We start from the raw sequence: 14,830 nt of genomic DNA on the forward strand, positions 1-14,830 counted from the left end.
CGATTAGATCTCGAATGCCTTACCAATTCGGCTATCTGGGCAACTATGTTCTCCTTCACTTTCTGGGCTATTTATATTTACTAGAAGTGTATCTGCCACTTGAGGGTGGCAGCCAGCGCCACTCTGACTACACGGGGAGAAGGGGACATTCTTTTCAACCCCCGTGGCATGACTCAAACGTCTACAGCCTGTCATGAGTGGGTAACTGGCGGGAAGCCCTCTTATGCTACCTAGGCATCAAGGCTGCCAGAACCGAGACCCTCGCTAGGCTTTCGCAGAATAATATAGTAAAGAAATGAGGGGCTCGTTGAGAAAATACAGAAACATAGGTCGGCAGATTACAACACCAAAGGAGGCATAGGGGTGTGGTTAGGCTCTATTTTTTACTACGGTAATGAAGTTAGGATTTTTTTAATATAAGGAAGAAAGAAAGAAAGAAAAACACGCGCCCAGAGTGGGGACCAAACCCACGCCTTTCGATTATATCTCGAATGCCTTACCAATTCGGCTATCTGGGCGACTATGTTCTCCTTCACTTTCTGGGCTATTTATATTTACTAGAAGTGTATCTGACACTTGAGGGTGGCAGCCAGCGCCACTCTGACTACACGGGGAGAAGGGGACATTCTTTTCGACCCCCGGGGCGTGACTCAAATGTCTACAGCCTGTCTTGAGTGGGTAACTGGCGGGAAGCCCTCTTATGCTACCTAGGCATCAAGGCTGCCAGAACCGAGACCCTCGCTAGGCTTTCGCAGAATAATATAGTAAGGAAATGAGGGGCTCGTTGAGAAAATACAGAAACATAGGTCGGCAGTCTACAACGCCAAAGGAGGCATAGGGGTGTGGTTAGGCTCTATTTTTTACTACGGTTAATGAAGTTAGGATTTTTTTTAATATAACGAAGAAAGAAAGAAAGAAAATTACGCGCCCAGAGTGGGGACCGAAACCACGCCTTTCGATTAGATCCCGAATGCCTTACCAATTCGTCTATCTGGGCGACTATGTTCTCCTTCACTTTCTGGGCTATTTATATTTACTAGAAGTGTATCTGACACTTGAGGGTGGCAGCCAGCGCCACTCTGACTCCACGAGGAGAAGGGGACATTCTTTTCAACCCCCAGGGCGTGACTCAAACGTCTACAGCCTGTCATGAGTGGGTAACTGGCGGGAAGCCCTCTTACGCTACCTAGGCATCAAGGCTGCCAGAACCGAGACCCTCGCTAGGCTTTCGCAGAATAATATAGTAAGGAAATGAGGGGCTCATTGAGAAAATACAGAAACATAGGTCGGCAGTCTACAACGCCAAAGGAGGCATAGGGGTGTGGTTAGGCTCTATTTTTTACTACGGTTAATGAAGTTAGGATTTTTTTAATATAAGGAAGAAAGAAAGAAAGAAAAACGCGCCCAGAGTGGGGACCGAACCCACGCCTTTCGATTAGATCTCGAATGCCTTACCAATTCGGCTATCTGGGCAACTATGTTCTCCTTCACTTTCTGGGCTATTTATATTTACTAGAAGTGTATCTGACACTTGAGGGTGGCAGCCAGCGCCACTCTGACTACACGGGGAGAAGGGGACATTCTTTTCAACCCCCGTGGCGTGACTCAAACGTCTACATCCTGTCATGAGTGGGTAACTGGCGGTAAGCCCTCTTATGCTACCTAGGCATCAAGGCTGCCAGAACCGAGACCCTCGCTAGGCTTTCGCAGAATAATATAGTAAGGAAAAGAGGGGCTCGTTGAGAAAATACAGAAACATAGGTCGGCAGTCTACAACGCCAAAGGAGGCATAGGGGTGTGGTTAGGCTCTATTTTTTACTACGGGTAATGAAGTTAGGATTTTTTTTAATATAACGAAGAAAGAAAGAAAGAAAAACACGCGCCCAGAGTGGGGACCGAAACCACGCCTTTCGATTAGATCCCGAATGCCTTACCAATTCGTCTATCTGGGCGACTATGTTCTCCTTCACTTTCTGGGCTATTTATATTTACTAGAAGTGTATCTGACACTTGAGGGTGGCAGCCAGCGCCACTCTGACTCCACGAGGAGAAGGGGACATTCTTTTCAACCCCCGGGGCGTGACTCAAACGTCTACAGCCTGTCATGAGTGGGTAACTGGCGGGAAGCCCTCTTATGCTACCTAGGCATCAAGGCTGCCAGAACCGAGACCCTCGCTAGGCTTTCGCAGAATAATATAGTAAGAAAATGAGGGGCTCGTTGAGGAAATACAGAAACATAGGTAGGCAGTCTACAACGCCAAAGGAGGCATAGGGGTTTGGTTAGCCTGTATTTTTTACTATGGTAATGAAGTTAGGATTTTTTTTAATATAAGGAAGAAAGAAAGAAAGAAAAACCCGCCCAGAGTGGGGACCGAACCCACGCCTTTCGATTAGATCTCGAATGCCTTACCAATTCGGCTATCTGGGCAACTATGTTCTCCTTCACTTTCTGGGCTATTTATATTTACTAGAAGTGTATCTGACACTTGAGGGTGGCAGCCAGCGCCACTCTGACTACACGGGGAGAAGGGGACATTCTTTTCAACCCCCGTGGCATGACTCAAACGTCTACAGCCTGTCATGAGTGGGTAACTGGCGGGAAGCCCTCTTATGCTACCTAGGCATCAAGGCTGCCAGAACCGAGACCCTCGCTAGGCTTTCGCAGAATAATATAGTAAAGAAATGAGGGGCTCGTTGAGAAAATACAGAAACATAGGTCGGCAGATTACAACGCCAAAGGAGGCATAGGGGTGTGGTTAGGCTCTATTTTTTACTACGGTTAATGAAGTTAGGATTTTTTTAATATAAGGAAGAAAGAAAGAAAGAAAAACACGCGCCCAGAGTGGGGACCAAACCCACGCCTTTCGATTATATCTCGAATGCCTTACCAATTCGGCTATCTGGGCGACTATGTTCTCCTTCACTTTCTGGGCTATTTATATTTACTAGAAGTGTATCTGACACTTGAGGGTGGCAGCCAGCGCCACTCTGACTACACGGGGAGAAGGGGACATTCTTTTCGACCCCCGGGGCGTGAATCAAACGTCTACAGCCTGTCATGAGTGGGTAACTGGCGGGAAGCCCTCTTATGCTACCTAGGCATCAAGGCTGCCAGAACCGAGACCCTCGCTAGGCTTTCGCAGAATAATATAGTAAGGAAATGAGGGGCTCGTTGAGAAAATACAGAAACATAGGTCGGCAGTCTACAACGCCAAAGGAGGCATAGGGGTGTGGTTAGGCTCTATTTTTTACTACGGTTAATGAAGTTAGGATTTTTTTTAATATAACAAAGAAAGAAAGAAAGAAAATTACGCGCCCAGAGTGGGGACCGAAACCACGCCTTTCGATTAGATCTCGAATGCCTTACCAATTCGTCTATCTGGGCGACTATGTTCTCCTTCACTTTCTGGGCTATTTATATTTACTAGAAGTGTATCTGACACTTGAGGGTGGCAGCCAGCGCCACTCTGACTCCACGAGGAGAAGGGGACATTCTTTTCAACCCCCGTGGCGTGACTCAAACGTCTACATCCTGTCATGAGTGGGTAAATGGCGGTAAGCCCTCTTATGCTACCTAGGCATCAAGGCTGCCAGAACCGAGACCCTCGCTAGGCTTTCGCAGAATAATATAGTAAGGAAAAGAGGGGCTCGTTGAGAAAATACAGAAACATAGTTCGCCAGTCTACAACGCCAAAGGAGGCATAGGGGTGTGGTTAGGCTCTATTTTTTACTACGGGTAATGAAGTTAGGATTTTTTTTAATATAACGAAGAAAGAAAGAAAGAAAAACACGCGCCCAGAGTGGGGACCGAAACCACGCCTTTCGATTAGATCCCGAATGCCTTACCAATTCGTCTATCTGGGCGACTATGTTCTCCTTCACTTTCTGGGCTATTTATATTTACTAGAAGTGTATCTGACACTTGAGGGTGGCAGCCAGCGCCACTCTGACTCCACGAGGAGAAGGGGACATTCTTTTCAACCCCCGGGGCGTGACTCAAACGTCTACAGCCTGTCATGAGTGGGTAACTGGCGGGAAGCCCTCTTATGCTACCTAGGCATCAAGGCTGCCAGAACCGAGATTCTCGCTAGGCTTTCGCAGAATAATATAGTAAGGAAATGAGGGGCTCGTTGAGAAAATACAGAAACATAGGTCGGCAGTCTACAACGCCAAAGGAGGCATAGGGGTGTGGTTAGGCTCTATTTTTTACTACGGTTAATGAAGTTAGGATTTTTTATTACAAGGAAGAAAGAAAGAAAGAAAAACACGCGCCCAGAGTGGGGACCAAACCCACGCCTTTCGATTATATCTCGAATGCCTTACCAATTCGGCTATCTGGGCGACTATGTTCTCCTTCACTTTCTGGGCTATTTATATTTACTAGAAGTGTATCTGACACTTGAGGGTGGCAGCCAGCGCCACTCTGACTACACGGGGAAAAGGGGACATTCTTTTCGACCTACGGGGCGTGGCTCAAACGTCTACAGCCTGTCATGAGTGGGTAACTGGCGGGAAGCCCTCTTATGCTACCTAGGCATCAAGGCTGCCAGAACCGAGACCCTCGCTAGGCTTTCGCAGAATAATATAGTAAGGAAATGAGGGGCTCGTTGAGAAAATACAGAAACATAGCTCGGCAGTCTACAACGCCAAAGGAGGCATAGGGGTGTGGTTAGGCTCTATTTTTTACTACGGTTAATGAAGTTAGGATTTTTTTAATATAAGGAAGAAAGAAAGAAAGAAAAACACGCGCCCAGAGGGGGGACCGAAACCACGCCTTTCGATTAGATCTCGAATGCCTTACCAATTCGTCTATCTGGGCGACTATGTTCTCCTTCACTTTCTGGGCTATTTATATTTACTAGAAGTGTATCTGACACTTGAGGGTGGCAGCCAGCGCCACTCTGACTCCACGAGGAGAAGGGGACATTCTTTTCAACCCCCAGGGCGTGACTCAAACGTCTACAGCCTGTCATGAGTGGGTAACTGGCGGGAAGCCCTCTTATGCTACCTAGGCATCAAGGCTGCCAGAACCGAGACCCTCGCTAGGCTTTCGCAGAATAATATAGTAAGGAAATGAGGGGCTCGTTGAGGAAATACAGAAACATAGGTAGGCAGTCTACTACGCCAAAGGAGGCATAGGGGTTTGGTTAGGCTGTATTTTTTACTATGGTAATGAAGTTTGGATTTTTTTTATTATAAGGAAGAAAGAAAGAAAGAAAAACACGCGCCCAGAGTGGGGACCGAACCCACGCCTTTCGATTAGATCTCGAATGCCTTACCAATTCGGCTATCTGGGCAACTATGTTCTCCTTCACTTTCTGGGCTATTTATATTTACTAGAAGTGTATCTGACACTTGAGGGTGGCAGCCAGCGCCACTCTGACTACACGGGGAGAAGGGGACATTCTTTTCGACCCCCGGGGCGTGACTCAAACGTCTACAGCCTGTCATGAGTGGGTAACTGGCGGGAAGCCCTCTTATGCTACCTAGGCATCAAGGCTGCCAGAACCGAGACCCTCGCTAGGCTTTCGCAGAATAATATAGTAAGGAAATGAGGGGCTCGTTGAGAAAATACAGAAACATAGGTCGGCAGCCTACAACGCCAAAGGAGGCATAGGGGTGTGGTTAGGCTCTATTTTTTACTACGGTTAATGAAGTTAGGATTTTTTTAATATAAGAAAGAAAGAAAGAAAGAAAAACACGCGCCCAGAGTGGGGACCAAACCCACGCCTTTCGATTATATCTCGAATGCCTTACCAATTCGGCTATCTGGGCGACTATGTTCTCCTTCACTTTCTGGGCTATTTATATTTACTAGAAGTGTATCTGACACTTGAGGGTGGCAGCCAGCGCCACTCTGACTCCACGAGGAGAAGGGGACATTCTTTTCAACCCCCGGGGCGTGACTCAAACGTCTACAGCCTGTCATGAGTGGGTAACTGGCGGGAAGCCCTCTTATGCTACCTAGGCATCAAGGCTGCCAGAACCGAGACCCTCGCTAGGCTTTCGCAGAATAATATAGTAAGGAAATGAGGGGCTCGTTGAGGAAATACAGAAACATAGGTAGGCAGTCTACTACGCCAAAGGAGGCATAGGGGTTTGGTTAGGCTGTATTTTTTACTATGGTAATGAAGTTTGGATTTTTTTTATTATAAGGAAGAAAGAAAGAAAGAAAAACACGCTCCCAGAGTGGGGACCGAACCCACGCCTTTCGATTAGATCTCGAATGCCTTACCAATTCGTCTATCTGGGCGACTATGTTCTCCTTCACTTTCTGGGCTATTTATATTTACTAGAAGTGTATCTGACACTTGAGGGTGGCAGCCAGCGCCACTCTGACTCCACGAGGAGAAGGGGACATTCTTTTCAACCCCCAGGGCGTGACTCAAACGTCTACAGCCTGTCATGAGTGGGTAACTGGCGGGAAGCCCTCTTACGCTACCTAGGCATCAAGGCTGCCAGAACCGAGACCCTCGCTAGGCTTTCGCAGAATAATATAGTAAGGAAATGAGGGGCTCATTGAGAAAATACAGAAACATAGGTCGGCAGTCTACAACGCCAAAGGAGGCATAGGGGTGTGGTTAGGCTCTATTTTTTACTACGGTTAAGTTAGGATTTTTTTTAATATAACAAAGAAAGAAAGAAAGAAAATTACGCGCCCAGAGTGGGGACCGAAACCACGCCTTTCGATTAGATCTCGAATGCCTTACCAATTCGTCTATCTGGGCGACTATGTTCTCCTTCACTTTCTGGGCTATTTATATTTACTAGAAGTGTATCTGACACTTGAGGGTGGCAGCCAGCGCCACTCTGACTCCACGAGGAGAAGGGGACATTCTTTTCAACCCCCAGGGCGTGACTCAAACGTCTACAGCCTGTCATGAGTGGGTAACTGGCGGGAAGCCCTCTTACGCTACCTAGGCATCAAGGCTGCCAGAACCGAGACCCTCGCTAGGCTTTCGCAGAATAATATAGTAAGGAAATGAGGGGCTCATTGAGAAAATACAGAAACATAGGTCGGCAGTCTACAACGCCAAAGGAGGCATAGGGGTGTGGTTAGGCTCTATTTTTTACTACGGTTATGAAGTTAGGATTTTTCTAATATAAGGAAGAAAGAAAGAAAGAAAAACGCGCCCAGAGTGGGGACCGAACCCACGCCTTTCGATTAGATCTCGAATGCCTTACCAATTCGGCTATCTGGGCAACTATGTTCTCCTTCACTTTCTGGGCTATTTATATTTACTAGAAGTGTATCTGACACTTGAGGGTGGCAGCCAGCGCCACTCTGACTACACGGGGAGAAGGGGACATTCTTTTCAACCCCCGTGGTGTGACTCAAACGTCTACATCCTGTCATGAGTGGGTAACTGGCGGTAAGCCCTCTTATGCTACCTAGGCATCAAGGCTGCCAGAACCGAGACCCTCGCTAGGCTTTCGCAGAATAATATAGTAAGGAAAAGAGGGGCTCGTTGAGAAAATACAGAAACATAGTTCGCCAGTCTACAACGCCAAAGGAGGCATAGGGGTGTGGTTAGGCTCTATTTTTTACTACGGGTAATGAAGTTAGGATTTTTTTTAATATAACGAAGAAAGAAAGAAAGAAAAACACGCGCCCAGAGTGGGGACCGAAACCACGCCTTTCGATTAGATCCCGAATGCCTTACCAATTCGTCTATCTGGGCGACTATGTTCTCCTTCACTTTCTGGGCTATTTATATTTACTAGAAGTGTATCTGACACTTGAGGGTGGCAGCCAGCGCCACTCTGACTCCACGAGGAGAAGGGGACATTCTTTTCAACCCCCGGGGCGTGACTCAAACGTCTACAGCCTGTCATGAGTGGGTAACTGGCGGGAAGCCCTCTTATGCTACCTAGGCATCAAGGCTGCCAGAACCGAGATTCTCGCTAGGCTTTCGCAGAATAATATAGTAAGGAAATGAGGGGCTCGTTGAGAAAATACAGAAACATAGGTCGGCAGTCTACAACGCCAAAGGAGGCATAGGGGTGTGGTTAGGCTCTATTTTTTACTACGGTTAATGAAGTTAGGATTTTTTATTATAAGGAAGAAAGAAAGAAAGAAAAACACGCGCCCAGAGTGGGGACCAAACCCACGCCTTTCGATTATATCTCGAATGCCTTACCAATTCGGCTATCTGGGCGACTATGTTCTCCTTCACTTTCTGGGCTATTTATATTTACTAGAAGTGTATCTGACACTTGAGGGTGGCAGCCAGCGCCACTCTGACTACACGGGGAAAAGGGGACATTCTTTTCGACCTACGGGGCGTGGCTCAAACGTCTACAGCCTGTCATGAGTGGGTAACTGGCGGGAAGCCCTCTTATGCTACCTAGGCATCAAGGCTGCCAGAACCGAGACCCTCGCTAGGCTTTCGCAGAATAATATAGTAAGGAAATGAGGGGCTCGTTGAGAAAATACAGAAACATAGCTCGGCAGTCTACAACGCCAAAGGAGGCATAGGGGTGTGGTTAGGCTCTATTTTTTACTACGGTTAATGAAGTTAGGATTTTTTTAATATAAGGAAGAAAGAAAGAAAGAAAAACACGCGCCCAGAGTGGGGACCGAAACCACGCCTTTCGATTAGATCTCGAATGCCTTACCAATTCGTCTATCTGGGCGACTATGTTCTCCTTCACTTTCTGGGCTATTTATATTTACTAGAAGTGTATCTGACACTTGAGGGTGGCAGCCAGCGCCACTCTGACTCCACGAGGAGAAGGGGACATTCTTTTCAACCCCCGGGGCGTGACTCAAACGTCTACAGCCTGTCATGAGTGGGTAACTGGCGGGAAGCCCTCTTATGCTACCTAGGCATCAAGGCTGCCAGAACCGAGACCCTCGCTAGGCTTTCGCAGAATAATATAGTAAGGAAATGAGGGGCTCGTTGAGGAAATACAGAAACATAGGTAGGCAGTCTACTACGCCAAAGGAGGCATAGGGGTTTGGTTAGGCTGTATTTTTTACTATGGTAATGAAGTTTGGATTTTTTTTATTATAAGGAAGAAAGAAAGAAAGAAAAACACGCTCCCAGAGTGGGGACCGAACCCACGCCTTTCGATTAGATCTCGAATGCCTTACCAATTCGTCTATCTGGGCGACTATGTTCTCCTTCACTTTCTGGGCTATTTATATTTACTAGAAGTGTATCTGACACTTGAGGGTGGCAGCCAGCGCCACTCTGACTCCACGAGGAGAAGGGGACATTCTTTTCAACCCCCAGGGCGTGACTCAAACGTCTACAGCCTGTCATGAGTGGGTAACTGGCGGGAAGCCCTCTTACGCTACCTAGGCATCAAGGCTGCCAGAACCGAGACCCTCGCTAGGCTTTCGCAGAATAATATAGTAAGGAAATGAGGGGCTCATTGAGAAAATACAGAAACATAGGTCGGCAGTCTACAACACCAAAGGAGGCATAGGGGTGTGGTTAGGCTCTATTTTTTACTACGGTTAATGAAGTTAGGATTTTTTTAATATAAGAAAGAAAGAAAGAAATACACGCGCCCAGAGTGGGGACCAAACCCACGCCTTTCGATTATATCTCGAATGCCTTACCAATTCGGCTATCTGGGCGACTATGTTCTCCTTCACTTTCTGGGCTATTTATATTTACTAGAAGTGTATCTGACACTTGAGGGTGGCAGCCAGCGCCACTCTGACTACACAAGGAGAAGGGGACATTCTTTTCGACCCCCGGGGTGTGACTCAAACGTCTACAGCCTGTCATGAGTGGGTAACTGGCGGGAAGCCCTCTTATGCTACCTAGGCATCAAGGCTGCCAGAACCGAGACCCTCGCTAGGCTTTCGCAGAATAATATAGTAAGGAAATGAGGGGCTCGTTGAGAAAATACAGAAACATAGGTCGGCAGTCTACAACGCCAAAGGAGGCATAGGGGTGTGGTTAGGCTCTATTTTTTACTACGGTTAATAAAGTTAGGATTTTTTTTAATATAACGAAGAAAGAAAGAAAGAAAAACACGCGCCCAGAGTGGGGACCGAAACCACGCCTTTCGATTAGATCTCGAATGCCTTACCAATTCGTCTATCTGGGTGACTACGTTCTCCTTCACTTTCTGGGCTATTTATATTTACTAGAAGTGTATCTGACACTTGAGGGTGGCAGCCAGCGCCACTCTGACTCCACGAGGAGAAGGGGACATTCTTTTCAACCCCCCGGGCGTGACTCAAACGTCTACAGCCTGTCATGAGTGGGTAACTGGCGGGAAGCCCTCTTACGCTACCTAGGCATCAAGGCTGCCAGAACCGAGACCCTCGCTAGGCTTTCGCAGAATAATATAGTAAGGAAATGAGGGGCTCGTTGAGGAAATACAGAAACATAGGTAGGCAGTCTACTACGCCAAAGGAGGCATAGGGGTTTGGTTAGGCTGTATTTTTTACTATGGTAATGAAGTTTGGATTTTTTTTATTATAAGGAAGAAAGAAAGAAAGAAAAACACGCTCCCAGAGTGGGGTCCGAACCCACGCCTTTCGATTAGATCTCGAATGCCTTACCAATTCGTCTATCTGGGCGACTATGTTCTCCTTCACTTTCTGGGCTATTTATATTTACTAGAAGTGTATCTGACACTTGAGGGTGGCAGCCAGCGCCACTCTGACTCCACGAGGAGAAGGGGACATTCTTTTCAACCCCCAGGGCGTGACTCAAACGTCTACAGCCTGTCATGAGTGGGTAACTGGCGGGAAGCCCTCTTACGCTACCTAGGCATCAAGGCTGCCAGAACCGAGACCCTCGCTAGGCTTTCGCAGAATAATATAGTAAGGAAATGAGGGGCTCATTGAGAAAATACAGAAACATAGGTCGGCAGTCTACAACGCCAAAGGAGGCATAGGGGTGTGGTTAGGCTCTATTTTTTACTACGGTTAATGAAGTTAGGATTTTTTTAATATAAGAAAGAAAGAAAGAAAGAAAAACACGCGCCCAGAGTGGGGACCGAAACCACGCCTTTCGATTAGATCTCGAATGCCTTACCAATTCGTCTATCTGGGCGACTATGTTCTCCTTCACTTTCTGGGCTATTTATATTTACTAGAAGTGTATCTGACACTTGAGGGTGGCAGCCAGCGCCACTCTGACTCCACGAGGAGAAGGGGACATTCTTTTCAACCCCCAGGGCGTGACTCAAACGTCTACAGCCTGTCATGAGTGGGTAACTGGCGGGAAGCCCTCTTACGCTACCTAGGCATCAAGGCTGCCAGAACCGAGACCCTCGCTAGGCTTTCGCAGAATAATATAGTAAGGAAATGAGGGGTCGTTGAGGCAATACAGAAACGTAGGTCGGCAGTCTGAGTGGCGCTGGCTACCACCCTCAAGCGTCAGATACCGCGGCCGGGACGTCGGCTTTGAAATAAGCATTGTGCCGGCACCAGTTGCAATATCAAGAACGGCGAACGGCAGCGACAACCCTTTGCGAGCACAAATCAGACCGTATGGCTCGAAGACGACGGTGGCGTCAGAAATACTGTTGCACGACAACGGCACAAGCGCAGATGAGCCAGGAAGAATGTGCTTGTCGTCATTGACACGCAACTTGGCGGTTGTCTCGTCCTGCGGGTTTTCTACCTCCGGAAACAGCTCATCTTCGGCGCGATCACAGTCAATGATGGCGTGGTGGCGCGACAAAAAGTCCCATCCGAGAATCACGCTGTGAGAGCACGCCGACAAAACGATGAGCACGCCGACAAAACGACAAAAGTTTCGCGTCAATAACAGACACCGCAGCTCCAGTGCCAATAAGCGCCAGGGTAGCAACACCATCAACACACACTTCGATTACATTGGACGACGAACAATGAGGACTTAGGCATTTCGATGTTGACGCAGTTTGTGCCTCCGAAACTGCGGCGTCTAGTTTTCCGGGTCATCGTTGGTAGTACGACGGCGCATCGGAGAGAGTGAGCGGCGTTGTGGCGAAAGCGAACGACGGCTGACGAAGTCGCGGTTATCAGACGGGGCAGTCGTCGGCAGCCGGGTCGGAGCATGCTCCATGGGCGGTGTCGGCGTATAGGGTAAGGGCCACGATGCGTGGGGCCCACCCGTCATGCCACGACGGCAGTAGCGTGCAACATGTCCGGCAATCCCACACGAATAGCAGATAGGGCGGTTATCTACCATGCGCCAAGGATTCGCGAATGTAGACACTGGATGCGAAGCGACACGCATGGACCGGACGCGTTGAACCTCGGCAGTGACATGACTCCCAGGGCTTGCACCAGGCGCAAAGAAGGGTCCCGGCATAGTTCCAGTGTAAGGTTGTGCCACGGTCTCCGCATAGGTGAAAAGCCTATGTGGCACTGGGTCGACGAAGGTCAAAGGGGCTGGCATCGTAGGTTGCGGCGTTATGTCGGCGTATACCACTGGAGCTACCGCGGAATTGGGCGGTCGAGTGCTTGGTAGTGCGTCAGCAACTTGTTGTATAACGCTCCTGAGGGTTGGGGCCAAATTCGACTGAGGTGGCTTCGCTACGTCGCTAACGAAAGACAGCTGACGAGCCAACTCTTCGCGAACAAACTGCTGAATTTGGGCGAAGAGAACACCCCTATCATCTGATGCCAAGCTGCAAAGAGAATGGTCCTGTTCCACGGGCTTACGAGTGAGAGCCCGCTCTCTGCGAAGTTTATCGAACTCTTGGCAAGCGTTTATGACTTCAGCAACGGTCCGAGGGTTTCTCGCGAGCAACATCTGGAAGGCATCGTCGGCTATGCCTTTAAGAATGTGCTTGATTTAGCCCTCTTCGGTTATAGCGTTGTTTGCTCGCTTACACAAGTCAAGGATGTCCTCGATGTAAGAGGTAAAGGTCTCATTCATGCGCTGAGCGCGTTCGAGCAAACTCTGTTCAGCGCGCAGTTTCCGAACAGAGGGGCGCCCGAAGACCTTGCTAAATTCGGTCTTGAAGTCCGAACATGTGCTTAGATCAGCCCCGTGGTTCTTATACCAGGTCTCTGCGACACCGGTGAAGGAGAGACTGACGTTGTTCTGTTTAAGTTTATCGTCCCAATTGTTATGGGTGCCCACTCGTTCGAAGGTGGTGAGCAAATCCTCAGCATCCTGGTCATAAGTGCCATTGAAGAAGGGGGGATCCCACGAACGGACCAAGCCAGGGCAGATGATAGGTGCCACAGGAGGTGTGGACTCGTGGTGGCCTCTCTGAGACATCCTCGAGGGAAGTGTCCGGTTGCGCAGCTCCAGGATAGATAAATGGGGACCCGAGCAGCACCGCAACCTCCAACAAAAATTGTAAAAGAGATAGTCGGCGTTCCGGTAGAAGGCTGGGCTCGTTTATTCACGAACGAGGCATCGACACAGACGGGGTGAGCCGAAACGACCACCTTTACGCGAGACAGATGGTGAACGAGTGCGTCCTCTTCCTCGAGCGGCATCCGGCGCAGCATGTCCACGTAGGGGGATTTGCTCGTTGTGGCTGATGCTCATCACAGTTCTCATGGGCGCAACATGCTTACTACAATATATATATATATATATATATATATATAGTAAGGAAATGAGGGGCTTGTTGAGGAAATACTGAAAGAGAGGTCGGCAGTCCACAATGCCAAAGGAGGCATAGGGGTGTGGTTAGGCTCTTTTCTTTTCCACAACGGGTAATTAAGTAAACATTCTTTTTAATTAATATACAGAAGAAAGAAAGAAAAACACGCGCCCAGAGTGGGGACCGAACCCACGCCTTTCGATTACATGTCGAATGCCTTACCAATTCGGCTATCTGGGCGACTGTGTTCTCCTTCACTTTCTGGGCTATTTATATTTACTAGAAGTGTATCTGACGCTTGAGGGTGGCAGCCAGCGCCACCCTCATAAATAGCCCAGAAAGTGAAGGAGAACACAGTCGCCCAGATAGCCGAATTGGTAAAGCATTCGACATGTAATCGAAAGGCGTGGGTTCGGTCCCCACTCTGGGCGCGTGTTTTTCTTTCTTTCTTCTGTATATTAAAAAAAATGTTTACTTAATTAACCGTAGTGAAAAAGAAAAGAGCCTAACCACACCCCTATGCCCCCTTTGGCATTGTAGACTGCCGACCTATCTTTCTGTATTTCCTCAACGAGCCCCTCATTTCCTTACTATATTATTCTGCGAAAGCATAGCGAGGGTCTCGGTTCTGGCAACCTTGATGCCTAGGTAGCATAAGAGGGCTTCCCGCCAGTAACCCGCTCATGACAGGCTGTAGACGTTCGAGTCACGCCCCGGGGGTTGAAAAGAAGGTCCCCTTCTCCCCGTGTAGTCAGAGTGGCGCTGGCTGCCACCCTCAAGCGTCAGATACACTTCTAGTAAATATAAATAGCCCAGAAAGTGAAGGAGAACACAGTCGCCCAGATAGCCGAATTGGTAAGGCATTCGACATGTAATCGAAAGGCGTGGGTTCGGTCCCCACTTTGGGCGCGTGTTTTTCTTTCTTTGTTCTGTATATTAAAAAAAATGGTTACTTAATTAACCGTAGTGATAAAGAAAAGAGCCTAACCACACCCCTATGCCTCCTTTGGCATTGTAGACTGCCGACCTATCTTTCTGTATATATCTATATATATATATATATATATATATATATATATATATATATATATATATAGTTCTCTTTGCTGAAACGTAGGCCACAATCGTGCTTTTACCTTGTTCGAAGTTTTTCTTCTCTTATATATATATATATATATATATATATATATATATATATATATATATATATAGAAAGATAGGTCGGCAGTCTACAACGCCAAAGGAGGCATAGGGGTGTGGTTAGGCTCTATTTTTTACTACGGTTAATGAAGTTAGGATTTTTTTT

At 47.8% G+C, this 14,830-nt stretch overlaps 7 non-coding genes across 7 annotated transcripts; all 7 read right to left on the reverse strand.

The window, feature by feature from the left end:
• Positions 1–446: 446 nt before the first annotated feature.
• Positions 447–518, reverse strand: Trnai-uau (transfer RNA isoleucine (anticodon UAU)). The gene has a single exon. It is a non-coding gene; the product is annotated as a tRNA-Ile (tRNA).
• A 2,316-nt stretch (positions 519–2,834) lies between these two features.
• On the reverse strand, positions 2,835–2,906 carry Trnai-uau (transfer RNA isoleucine (anticodon UAU)). Its single transcript has one exon. It is a non-coding gene; the product is annotated as a tRNA-Ile (tRNA).
• A 1,363-nt stretch (positions 2,907–4,269) lies between these two features.
• On the reverse strand, positions 4,270–4,341 carry Trnai-uau (transfer RNA isoleucine (anticodon UAU)). The gene has a single exon. It is a non-coding gene; the product is annotated as a tRNA-Ile (tRNA).
• Positions 4,342–5,703: 1,362 nt separating this feature from the next.
• Trnai-uau (transfer RNA isoleucine (anticodon UAU)) lies at positions 5,704–5,775 on the reverse strand. Its single transcript has one exon. It is a non-coding gene; the product is annotated as a tRNA-Ile (tRNA).
• Positions 5,776–8,087: 2,312 nt separating this feature from the next.
• On the reverse strand, positions 8,088–8,159 carry Trnai-uau (transfer RNA isoleucine (anticodon UAU)). The gene has a single exon. It is a non-coding gene; the product is annotated as a tRNA-Ile (tRNA).
• Positions 8,160–9,517: 1,358 nt separating this feature from the next.
• Positions 9,518–9,589, reverse strand: Trnai-uau (transfer RNA isoleucine (anticodon UAU)). The gene has a single exon. It is a non-coding gene; the product is annotated as a tRNA-Ile (tRNA).
• Positions 9,590–13,692: 4,103 nt separating this feature from the next.
• On the reverse strand, positions 13,693–13,764 carry Trnat-ugu (transfer RNA threonine (anticodon UGU)). The gene has a single exon. It is a non-coding gene; the product is annotated as a tRNA-Thr (tRNA).
• Between the last annotated feature and the right edge of the window lie 1,066 nt (positions 13,765–14,830).

The sequence above is a fragment of the Haemaphysalis longicornis genome, unplaced genomic scaffold (genome assembly GCF_048455015.1).
Source record: "Haemaphysalis longicornis isolate Haplotype H1 unplaced genomic scaffold, Haemaphysalis longicornis Haplotype H1 scaffold_2, whole genome shotgun sequence".
NCBI lineage: Eukaryota > Metazoa > Arthropoda > Arachnida > Ixodida > Ixodidae > Haemaphysalis > Haemaphysalis longicornis.